Source organism: Microtus pennsylvanicus, chromosome 5 (genome assembly GCF_037038515.1).
Source record: "Microtus pennsylvanicus isolate mMicPen1 chromosome 5, mMicPen1.hap1, whole genome shotgun sequence".
Lineage (NCBI taxonomy): Eukaryota > Metazoa > Chordata > Mammalia > Rodentia > Cricetidae > Microtus > Microtus pennsylvanicus.
This window is the reverse complement of record NC_134583.1, coordinates 34,345,780-34,358,509: the sequence shown is the minus strand read 5'-3', so window position 1 is coordinate 34,358,509 and position 12,730 is coordinate 34,345,780.

Here is a 12,730-nt window from a genome sequence, read left to right as displayed (position 1 = left end):
CTTGTTGCTGTCATTGTTCCTTTCTCATCAGCATTAAGAAAGCTCAAGGTTAATAAAGCACTATGCATTCTATTTCTGGGGGTATTTTCCATCCCTTTCTGTTTGTTTAGCATATCCTTTATAGTTTGATCTGATCTTTCTATAACTGCCTGACATATAGGATTGTTTAGTATACCTGTAATATGCTTTATATTGTAATAAGAAAAAAACTATTTTCTTAGAGACATATGCTGGATCATTATTTGTCTTTATTTGTGCAAGTATACAAATGATGGCCATAACTTCTAATAAATGTATGTTACCTAAATCAGCCTTTTCTGAGCTCAAAGCAGTTGCACATTGTAAACTTGAATCAATGGTGTGGTGTACATATTTTAATTTTCCAATTTCTGTAATACAGAACATATCCATCTGCTAGCATATTTTTGGGGGTTACTCCCTATAGGTAGTGGTGTTTGGTTATAGAAAAAACAAGTAGAACATTTCCTTATAATCTCCTTAGCTTGTTGCAATGTAATAGAAAACTCTTTTTTTAAACCTTTGCCATTGACATGATTTTTTAATGAAATTCTGAGACCTTCAACACACTTACAATAAATAATTGATCAGTTCCTGTATTGTCTTGTACTAGATGACCTGGCAGACCCACATGGGGTTGGATGTGTGTTATGTATATGGGACAAAGCCTATTTCTGATTATATCTTGAAACGGAATGAATAATAAAGTCAACTCTGTTTCACTGGTATAAATTCAGCCATTTCAATAGGCAAGACAACTCTTTCTGCCTCTTGTGAATCAGTAACTATATTGAGAGGGCCTTTAAAATCCCTTAATACCATGAAAATAACATATAATTCTGACTTTTGGACAGAATTATAAGATTTATTTGCATCAGTATAGAATGTATGGCTTCAGTTATTCAAGTGACACATACAATGTGGGGAAGGATCCAAGGAGCTCTCTTTATAAGGTTAATTTTATTGCTTTTAGAGCAATTGCTATGATTCTCTCCTTAAGAATTATCAAAAACTCTTTGTCATGGTTCTTTTTCTTCCCATAATTTATTAATTTCATCAATAATAAAAGGCACTATAATCTCTACTTGTCTATTCCTGCTAAGTGACTAAGTCTGGATCTCCCTTTATATTTAATTCAAAGATCTTTCCACATAAGTTTTTATCTTTTTTATTCAATTTATGTGGTAAAAAGTTCCATTCTAAGATAATATCTTCCCTCTGCATTAAAATTCTTATAGGGAAAATTCTGGAAGACAATATGACTAGAATGCAGTTAAGATTTGGATCTACCTCATCCACACGTGCCTTCTGTAATTCCTCTTCAACCAAAGTTAATTCTTTCTCAATTTCTGCTTTTAATTCCCTTGGACTATTTAAGTCCTTGTCATCATCTAAGGTTTTGTTTAAATGAATTATTAGATCAGGTGTTATCCCAACAGCAGGTCGTAGATTGGAAATCTCTCCTAACAATCTTTGAAATTAAGAGTCCAAAATCACTCTCTCTTAATTTGTACTTTTTATGTTCTAATTTTCTGTAAACCTAGTTTATAACATAGGTAATTGATAGAATCTCCTCTCTGCATTTTTCAGGAATAATTTGTAATCCCCATTTGTGCAAAAGTTTCTTTACTTCTTCAAACACTTTTTCTAAAGTATCAATATTTGAATCAGATAGCAAAATGTCATCCATATAATAGTAAATTATAGACTTAGGAAGTTGTTTACACAACTTATGGGGTAAGTAGTTAAAACCCTTGGTAAGTCATCGCTGACACTGACATGTACTGGTGATGCTAAATTCTGCCCTTGTACCTTCTCTCCTTGCTCATCAGTTCTGATAATTTCCTCAATCATTTGAAATCTTTTTACCAATGTCTTTTGTAAATCCTGCATCTCTTAACCCGTGAATATTTCTAATAATTTTATCAACTCAAAAAGCTTATGATTCTCATTCTGCATATTTGATTCCAAGGTACATAATTTTTCCATTATTGATAATTTCTCATGCTTGTATATTATTTGGATGGTGTGCAGATTGTTTTCCTGGAGAGATATTCTATTTGCTAACCTATTGTAATGTTTTAACAGATTTTGATTGTCAAACCCAAAAGTGTGAATTCTTTCAGATAATTTCTCAGCATTCTTTGACATGAATTGAATTTTGTCTGTCAAATTCATGTTAGCCTTTTCAATGGTATTAATTTTTTAGCTAACTTTTGATTTTCAATAGTATCAATCCTGTCAGCTAACTGTTTATTATTAGTCTGAAAAGACTGTAACATTTCTAAAAGTGCCTCATTCTTGGCTCTGTTATGAAACCACATTTTAAGGATATAATATGAACAACAAAGATAAGCCCCAATATCAAATAAATCACATAAGCCTTGTAGAATAACATCCATAGTATAAACAAAAAAGTTATTAAATTCCTGGGTGATGATATTGTCTGCAATTATATAACTTTAAAATTTATTGATTTACTTATTAATCAAATGAATTTACTTCTAATATGAGATTTCAGTAAATTGTTATGGTTGTAATAATATTTATTGTTCAGGTGGTGTTGTGGCTTGTAGACATGTGGCAGAGAGATGTGACTGGTGGTGATGTGAATGGCCCTGCTCGCTTCCAGGTTGGCACCTGCTTAAATACTGACAAATATTCTTGACAAATTAAGAGCAATTAAGTTGATTCTGTACAGGGAGGTTTTTGGTGGCCAGAATATCAAGGAACCCAGACCTTGCTGGCTAGGATCACAAATCAGAAGCTGCACAAATTACTGCATAGTAGGGAAAGTGGTGGGGTGGGGGTAAAGCATGTGTGAGCCCTGAAAATTGCCGAGTTGCTATGCAGCAGGCTCACCAAAGGTTTAGCTCTGCTGCGGTGGGATTTTGGAAAAAAAAAACACTTAGTGGGTAAAATCAAGCCAGCCAGGCATGTGTGGGAGACCTTCGGCCATGGACTTTTTGTGATGGTCCCAGCAGGCTTGGAATTGGGATCTGCGTGAGTGCCAGATGTAGCCCCACACTAGCACAGAATGGAGTACAATAAAGGATTCTTTATTTAGGCGTAGAATCACAGATAAACAGGCCTCTGCACAAGCAGGGAACAGGAACCAAATCCAACAGCCAAGAGAGAGGCATGCAAGCTTTATTTGCATTTATAGTACAAGAGGCTACGCCCAAGTGGGCAGGTATATTAAAGGCTATTGGCTGAAGGAGTTCCCACAGCAAGTATCTTTACCATGAAACTCATGGTAGTAGAGCCCATAGCCTCTCTTCAGTAAGATGTGATGTAATTAAATATTTTCCTTTACTATTTATGAACACCATTTAAAGATATAGGTGACAATAAAAACAAATCCTATTTTAAATTATCATTTATTGTTGTTACATATGTGTATATTTATATATGAATATGTATGGATGCATGCCATCCCAAGACTACATGGAAGTCAGTAGAAACTTGTGGAGTTTGTTCTCTTCTTCCACATTATTGAGACAGAATCTCCCCTTTTCTGCTACTTTGTGTCATTCAGGCTATCTGGCTCATGAGTTTCCAGGCAAGTCTTTTGTCTTTGTCTCCCATCTCACAAGAAGTGCTTGGATTGCATATGCACACCACTGGATGATGTGGGGTTCCCCTCTGCATGGTGTGAATGCCATTGGTTAATAAAGAAACTGGCTTGGCCTAATAGGGTAGAACAAATCTTGGTGGGGGAACTAAACTTAATGCTGGGAGAAGAAAGGGATAGTCAGGGAGAAGCCTTGTAGACCTGCTAGAAACAGACACCAGAACTTTAGCTGGTAAGCCGCTGCCACATGGTGATACACAGATTAATGGAGGTGGGTTAAATTAATATGTAAGAGCTAGCCAATAAGAAGCTAGGGCTAATGGGCCAAGCAGTGTAATTAAAACAGTTTCTGTGTGGTTATTTCAGTTCTAGGTGACTTGGACAAACAAGTAGCCTCCTTTAAGTAAGTTGTGTGCTAACATGGGTAACTACATCCACATAAAAATCTGAGAAAGCTTATAAAGGAATTCTAGACACACAAAAACAGAGTTAAGCATGGTTTGGTAGTGGCATTTTTCTGGGTTGGCTCTGTTTGCTAGAAGCAATCAGATGCATGACTCATATAGGAGTCATGTGGTAGCAGGAAAAAAAGTTGTGGTTTTAAGATACTGGCTTTCCGGGCCATGCTGCCAGCCTGAACTTTAACTCTTTCTAGAGGTCTGGCAATGGAACATTTAAAGGGCTTTTGTGAGAAGAGTGCTACAACTTGCTTAATGACAACATAGACTGGCTGTGTGCCTAAAAATGGTGCAATATACATGGCTCTCAGAGGCAGTGAACAGCTCCTCTGTGCTGGGTTGGGTGGGGCAAGCAGGAAGGGTCTTATTATCCCTAGTAACTTAGATTCTTAAGAAACACTTAGCATTTTAAGAAGTGCTTCTGGTCAGAAAATAATTACAGATGCACAATAAAGATAAATCCAGCGAAATAGACTTCTAAATAAGACACAGTGTGTTTAAAAAAATGTACATAGGCTTGGGAGAGAGAAGAAAAAGTATAGCAAGTTAGAAAAAGAAGTAAATGATTCATAAAAAATGAAACAAGGTTTAAAGAGACAGACTACAGACAGTCAGAGATTAAAGGAGTAAAGATAATAAAATAAATATTAAAAAGTAATAGAGTAAGAAAAATAAGCCATGTGAAAATAGAAAATTCACAGAGAGTCTGGATTATGTATATTATTATGTTTTCTTTGAATTTTTTGACTGTGAAGGAGCTAAGTACACAGAGATATTTCATTGTACAGGTCACTAAGCTAAACTAACAACATAAAGGTATCTTGCCTTTAAAATTTGAGTCTAAGTATATGTTGCTTTGGAAAAAAGGTTCTTCTTTTATTTTCACAGAGGATGAGAACCTGTGGATTGCTTCCAGAATAATATGGTTTGATGCACCAAGACTCCCTGAAATGTCACTGTAAACACTCCCCCACCAAATTATTTTGCCCAACTGCGAACTGAGATGAACCTAGTACACATGATATACCATAAAATACCTGAGTAACTGCATCCATTATCAGCAGGAAGAGGTCTTGAGAGCTATGCCCATATTCCCAAATATTGTTTATAAATACTTCTTTACATTTAAAGGGGGATATGCTATAGAGATTTGCTTTGGTATGGATCTTGGTCTATTGATGCAAATTTAAAGTCAATTTTGTTATATGTATATTTCTGCTGTTCATTAAGGTATTGTGTTTGTCCAGCTCATTTAAAAATGTAATTACATGTAATAAATGTAACCTATAACTAAGAAATATAGGTTAGTAGATAATCATCTATAATAGTCAAGCTTGTAGTCATGTTAGTTAGATTTTCTAAATGTACAAAAATGTATTTCAGTTGGATAGGTATTTTTTAAAGCTTTCAAGGACTACAGAATATGGCATTTAAAATGTATAAGTACTTAGGACTTTTCATGATAGTGAGACACATCTGCTCCTGGCAGCACCAAGATACTTCAAGAGGAAAACTGGCACTGAAGAGATTACTTATGGAGATTTTTTAAAGCCATTTGGGCAAGAAACTGCTCTTGCCTAGATTGCTTGATGAACTAGACATGGAGAACCCACCAAAAAAGGACTGCTGAGCTTGCCTAAAGGTGAGAAAGGGCCTTCGGGTTTCTGACTACATGAAAGAGGCTGCCAGACATTCTGCAGGACACAGAAGAAAGCAATCGATGGACTTTGCCACTACAAGGCAAAAGAGATCCTCAAATTTCCTGCTTCATGGAAAAGACTGCCAGATACTATGGGCCTGTAAGATGATGATGGATGCCCCAGTGGTACAGAAGAACTTTGGTTGACTGTACAGGCAGCAAGATATCAATTCTAGAGTTTTGGAAATGCTTACAATGAACTTGCTGCTTACTTAGGTAATATTATATCCTTCTGGAAACTTTGATGGAGTTGAAGAATAGATATAATTTTTCTTAGTCAAGATAATAGTCTAACTGTAATTCATGATAACTGCTTTGTTATATGTAATTTTACTATGTTAAAGTTAAAACATTCATTTTTATTTAAACAGAAAAGGGGAATGATATGAGATTTCCCCCTGTATGTTGTGAATACCATTTGTTAATAAAGAAACTGGCTTGGCCTGGTAGGGTAGAACTTACCTAGGTGGGGAAAACGTAACTCAATGATGGGAGAAGGACGGCAGTGTCAGTGAGAAGCCATGGACCCCATTGGAGACAGACGCCAGAACATTAGCTGGTAAGTCACAGCCACGAGGCGATACACTGATTAATGGAGATGGGTTAAATTAATATGTAAGAGCTAGCCAATAAGAAGCTAGAGCTAATGGACCAAGCAGTGATTTAATTAATACAGTTTCTCTGTGGTTATTTCAGTTGTGGGAGGCCTGACAAACAAGTGGCCTCCTTTAATAACTGCATCTGTCGTTTTGTGATTTTAGGGACTCACATTATGGTCCTCAGCTTTCTCAGCAAATGGTCTTACTTGACATACCATCTAAACTAGCCAACTTTAGAATTTATTTTAAACATGGAATAAATGTGAAATAATACTATAAAATATATGCATTATTTATGTGGAATAAATTGAAAGAGTAATATAAAATATATGCAATTATTTATACCATTTGGATTACATGCAAGAAGGACTATCTGGCCAGTGGTTCTCCAGGCAGTATGGGAAACTGGTGGAATGTCATTTCTTCCAATGGCCTCTAGTGCACAAAAAGAATATGCAGTTTATTGTTCTTATCTTTGTTTCCAACTGTTGTTCTCAGGCTGAAGTCTGGAGTTTCGAAATCAAGTGCTGAGGCCAACCTTGCAAGACTACAGTGTTGTCCAGTAGGAGTGTTTGGAAGAGTGTCTCTTAAAGGCAAGCCAGAGACAAGTGCCACTGTTCTGGATAGTCTGAATTTAGTTTAACATTTCTGCAATTCAGTGTACTTAATTGCTTGACTTAATTGTTTTATTTTTATTACTTTAAATAATAAACACACAATATAAATTATGAACTAGACATTTTTCTAATCATGTTATGTTTACTAATCCATGCAATCAATACTTCAAACAATGTATTGGTAAGCATTGTTTTTTTTTTTACATTTCACAGATGCAAGGAAAGTGAAATGGGCTAAGGACTAGACTACAAATTACACAAACAGAATTATTCTCTTCTTATTCTTAACTATTTTCATTTTCAAAGTTTTCAGTATATTTATACAGAGATACATCCATTTCAGAAAATAATATGACCATTAAAGAAGCAGAACTCTTCAAAGGAAAGAACGAAAAGAATGTAAAGGTTAGATTAAAAAGTCAATTTGCTTAAATCATTAAGATGCAATCCTATTTTGAAGACCAGATTTCAGACCCCAATGAACAATATGAACAAATCTATTGATTAAAAGTTGCATTGAAAATACTGCAAGCAGTGAGCAGACAGGCTTACATTATATTAATGGAAGCATTACTAGTGAATTAAAATGTAAACTGCTAATAGCATTCAGAGGCTGATTTTATTTTTATTGCAGTACAAATTAGATTATTAAACATAGGTCTTGTTCATCCATGAAATGTGGGTAGACTGTTTAATAGTATGCATGCGGATAACATTTCTAATTAAGCATGGGGTGGTCATTACACTGAATTTAAAAATATAAATGGTCAGAACTTTATGCTACTACCTCTTTAGTGGGACTTATCTCCTCAAGCGTTTGCTGTAATGTAAATATGACTACTTTTTTTGCTGTAGGAAATAAGATTAAGCAAAAGCAGAATAAGAAAAGGTGTCACTACTCTGCCGTGTCACAGTAGGGTTATGATTTTAAATTCTACTAAAGGAAATGGTACAGCATAATATCGGACTATTAACTTAACTTTTCAATACTTTTATGACAATCCTCAAGTCATCTGTTGAAATTAATCTGCAAATCTGAGACTTCAAGACATCATCAAGAAAGCCTAAAAATAGAAAAAGAGAGGATCAAATTCTTAGCTTTTAATGTCCATCTAGTGCAGCGGTTCTCAAAGAGGGTGGTTTTGCTCACCCAAGGGCACTTCTTCTGTCTCTTAGTGTGGATGTTGTTATTCGCATATAGTGTGTATAGGTCAGGGAGGCTGATAGTCATGTAATCCCCAACAAAGAATTAAGTGAATCCAGAGCACAGTGATTTGAAGGTTAAGAAACCTCAATCTATCTTCAATGCCTTAAAGTTCTTGTCAAATAGATCTTTCACTTCCTTGGTTAGAGTTACCCCAAGATATTTTATGCTGTTTGTGGCTATTGTGAAAGGTGAAGCTTCTCTGATTTCCCTCTCTGCTTCCATATCCTTTGTGTATAAGAGTGCGACTGATTTTTTGGAGTTGATCTTGTATCCTGCCACATTACTAAAGCTGTTTATCAGCTGTAAAAGTTCTTTGGTGGAGTTTTGGGGGTCGCTTATGTACACTATCATATCATCTGCAAATAACGAAAGTTTAACTTCTTCCTTTCCAATTCGAATCCCCTTGATCCTCTTATGTTGTCTTATTGCTATTGCTAGAAATTCAAGCACTATATTGAAGAGGTATGGCGAGAGTGGACAGCCTTGTCGTGTTCCTGTGTTTAATGGGATGGCTTTGAGTTTCTCTCCATTTAATTTGATGTTAGCTGTCGGCTTGCTGAGGAGTATACCAGAAAATATAAGGACCTCCCTTGCTCTTGGATTGGTAGGATCAACATAGTAAAAATGGCAATTCTACCAAAGGCAATTTATAGATTCAATGCAATCCCCATCAAGGTCCCATCAAAATTCTTCACAGATCTTGAGAGGACAATAATCAACTTTATATGGAAAAACAAAAAACCCAGGATAGCCAAAACAATCCTATACAATAAAGGATTGTCTGGAGGCATTACCATCCCTGACTTCAAACTCTATTACAGAGCTACAGTGATGAAAACAGTGTGGTACTGGCATAAAAACAGAGAAGTCGACCAATGGAATCGTATAGAAGACCCGAATTTTAACCCACAAACCTATGAACACCTCATTTTTGATAAAGGAGGCAAAAGTATACAATGGAAGAAAGAAAACATCTTCAACAAATGGTGCTGGCATAACTGGACGTCAACCTGTAGAAGAATGAAAATAGACCCATGTCTATCACCATGCACAAAACTCAAGTCCAAATGGATTAAAGACGTCACTATCAGTCAGAACACATTGAACCTGATAGAAGAGAAAGTGGGAAGTACCCTACATCAGATGGGCACAGGAGATCGCTTCCTATGTGTAACCCCAACAGCTCAGACATTAAGGGCAACATTGAATAAATGGGACCTACTAAAACTGAGAAGCTTCTGTAAAGCAAAGGACACTGTCACCAAGACAAAAAGGCAACCTACTGACTGGGAGAAGATCTTTACCAACCCCGCAACAGACAAAGGTCTGATCTCAAAAATATATAGAGAACTCAGGAAACTAGACTTTAAAATGTTAATTAACCCAATTAAAAAATCGGGCACTGATCTGAACAGAGAATTCTCAGCAGAGGAAGTTCAAATGGCCAAAAGACACTTAAGGTCATGCTCAAACTCTTTAGCGATCAGGGAAATGCAAATCAAAACAACTTTGAGATATCATCTTACACCTGTCAGAGTGGCTAAAATAAAAAACTCCAATGATAGCCTTCGCTGGAGAGGCTGTGGAGGACGGGGTACCCTCATCCATTGCTGGTGGGAATGCAATCTTGTGCAACCACTTTGGAAATCAGTGTTTCGGTTTTTCAGGAAATTTGGGATCAACCTACCCCTGGACCCAGCAATACCACTCCTGGGAATATACCCAAGAGATGCCCTATCATATGACAAGAGCATTTGTTCAACTATGTTCATAGCAGTATTATTTGTAATAGCCAGAACCTGGAAACAACCTAGATGCCCTTCAATGGAAGAATGGATGAAGAAAGTGTGGAATATCTACACATTAGAGTACTATGCTGCGGTAAAAAACAATGACTTCTCGAATTTTGCATGCAAATGGATGGAAATAGAAAACACTATCCTGAGTGAGGTAACCCAGACCCAAAAAGATGAAAATGGGATGTAATCACTCATAATTGGTTTCTAGCCATAAATAAGGGACATGGAGCCTACAATTGGTGATCCTAAAGAAGCTAAGTAAGTAGGTGAACCAAAGGAAAAACATATAGTTATCATCTTGGCTATGGGAAGTAGACAAAGTTGCCGGGGAGAAAATTGAGATCTTGGGGTTGGGGTGGGATGGGGGAAAGGGGAGATGGGGAGAGAAAAGGGAGAAGGGGAGGAAGGGGGGAACTTGGAGAAAAAGGAGGATTGGGATAAAGGAAGGTTGGATAGGGGAGCACGGAAGCACAATTCTTAGTTAAGGGAGCCACCTTAGGGTTGGCAAGAGATTTGAACCTAGAATGGCTCCCAGGTGCCCAAGCCGAGATCCCCAGTTAATTCCTTGGGCAGCTGGGGATAGGGAACCTGAAATGACCCTATCCTATAGCAATACTGACAAATATCTTGCATATCATCATAGAACCTTTATCTGGTGATGGATGGAGATAGAAACAGAGACCCACACTGGAGCACTGGACTGAGCTCCCAAGGTCCCAATGAGGAGCAGAAGGAGGGAGAACAAGAGCAAAGAAGTCGGGAACCACGAGGGGTGCACCCACCCACTGAGACAGCGGAGCTGATGTATTGGGAGCTCACCAAGGCCAGCTGGACTGTGACTGAAAAAGCATGGGATAAAACTGGACTCTCTGAACATTGCGAACAATGAGAGCTGATGAGACGCCAAGGACAATGGCACGGGGTTTTGATCCTACTTAATGTGCTGGCTTTGTGGGAGCCTACCCAGTTTGGATGTTCACCTTCCTAGATATGGACGGGAGGACCTAGGACTTACCACAGGGCAGGGAACCCTGACAGCTCTTTGGACTGGAGAGGGAGGGGGAAAGGAGTGGGGGGAGGGGGAGAAGAGTGGGAGGAGGGGGAGGGAAATGGGAGGCTGGGAGGAGGTGGAAACTTGTTTTTTTTCTCATTTTCTCAATAAAAAAAAGATTTAAAAAGAAGAAACCTCAATCTAGAGATTTTTTTTTGAAAAATCTGCATACTCTTTAAAATATTTATCTTAGTTCTACTGAGTATATATGCTGTGTCAGTTCCTGGGAAGATGTGAGCAAACATCCAGTCACCTGGCTTAGACCATCAGGGAACAACACAAGAAATGATTCCATCAAAATCTAGTTCCACCAAAATGAATGGACGCTAAAACCCTAGAGCTCTCTGCATAACTTCTCATCAGTTCACCTGGTACGACGGGCTCCTTTCCCTAGCAGCTGTTACTGCTTGTGTCTTCTTGGCAAGGACTTTGTGGATCTTGGAAACTTAAGGAGCTTCTGAACACTATATTTTTTTAAGCATCCTGAGCCTTGCAAGCTTCATTTACTTCCTGAGTCTTACTTGTGTAGTGATAAAGGTGAGCAGGCTTGTTTTTCGTCCTGCTCGGCTCCCACATGGCTAGCTTTACACCCGAAATAACAACACACAAATTGTATTCTTGGTCACCAGCTAGCTTTACCCAAAATAATTACACAGAAACTGTATTCTTTTAAATACTGCCTGGCCCATTATATCTAGCCTCTTCTTGGCTAACTCTCCTATCTTGCTTAACCCATTTCTAATAATCTGTGTACCACCACGAAGTAGTGGCTTACCGGGAAAGATTCAGCATGTCTGACCTGGCGGCTGACTCCATGGTGACTTCCTTACTTCCCTTCTTCCCAGCATTCTGTTCTGTCTACTCCACCCATCTAATTTTCTGCCCTGTCATACTTGTTTCCTGAAAGGCAAGGATTTGCATATTTACAGAAAATAACTATACCTCAAGATAGGTGCCAGGTAAGAACTTAAGAGACTTGGGTACATAAGATAATCTTCAATTCCATGAATATCTGTAGTTTAATTTATATTTCATAATAAAAACATTTTATATCAACTTGTACTGATAAAAAATGAGAGTCCGGGCTTAGTTCTTAGAAGACAGTTTTATTCTAGAATTGACATCCTTAACTACCCTGGTGAACTTCTAGGACTTGCAATTAAAACAATTTTGCCAGGAGACCACTTTTTGAAAAAAATTTTAAAGATATTATGCCTTCAGGAAACAAAGTTTATGCCATCAAGAAAAGCACTCTACTAAAAAAAAGCCAATAATATAATTATATAAGTGATAAGTTTTAATCACCTTGGGAAACTAATAAAATGAACAGCTAGAAGGTGATAATTCCAAGTGAGACATATGGAGATACAAACCTTTCTGGGTTTTAGGGTATATGAGACAATTTTAAACCTGGATTTCACCGTCCATGGTATATCACTAGCTTAGGACATCAATACACAGAGTTTTAACTGACTGTTGCCAAGATAATGTCTGTTATCTGGACCCCTGTGCTCTTCATTGTGAGCTGTCTTTATCTCAAAGTGACACATGAGAGTGGAAACATTTTTAATTATGCTATAAAGGCAAAGTGAACGTCCAAGAAGCTGCTGCAGATTGTTTTTGGCATTAAAGAGATGATATCTGTAAATGTGAGTGTATTGACTAGAGAAGCCCAACCCCATAAGGGGGTCAGGGCCTCAGCAAGGAA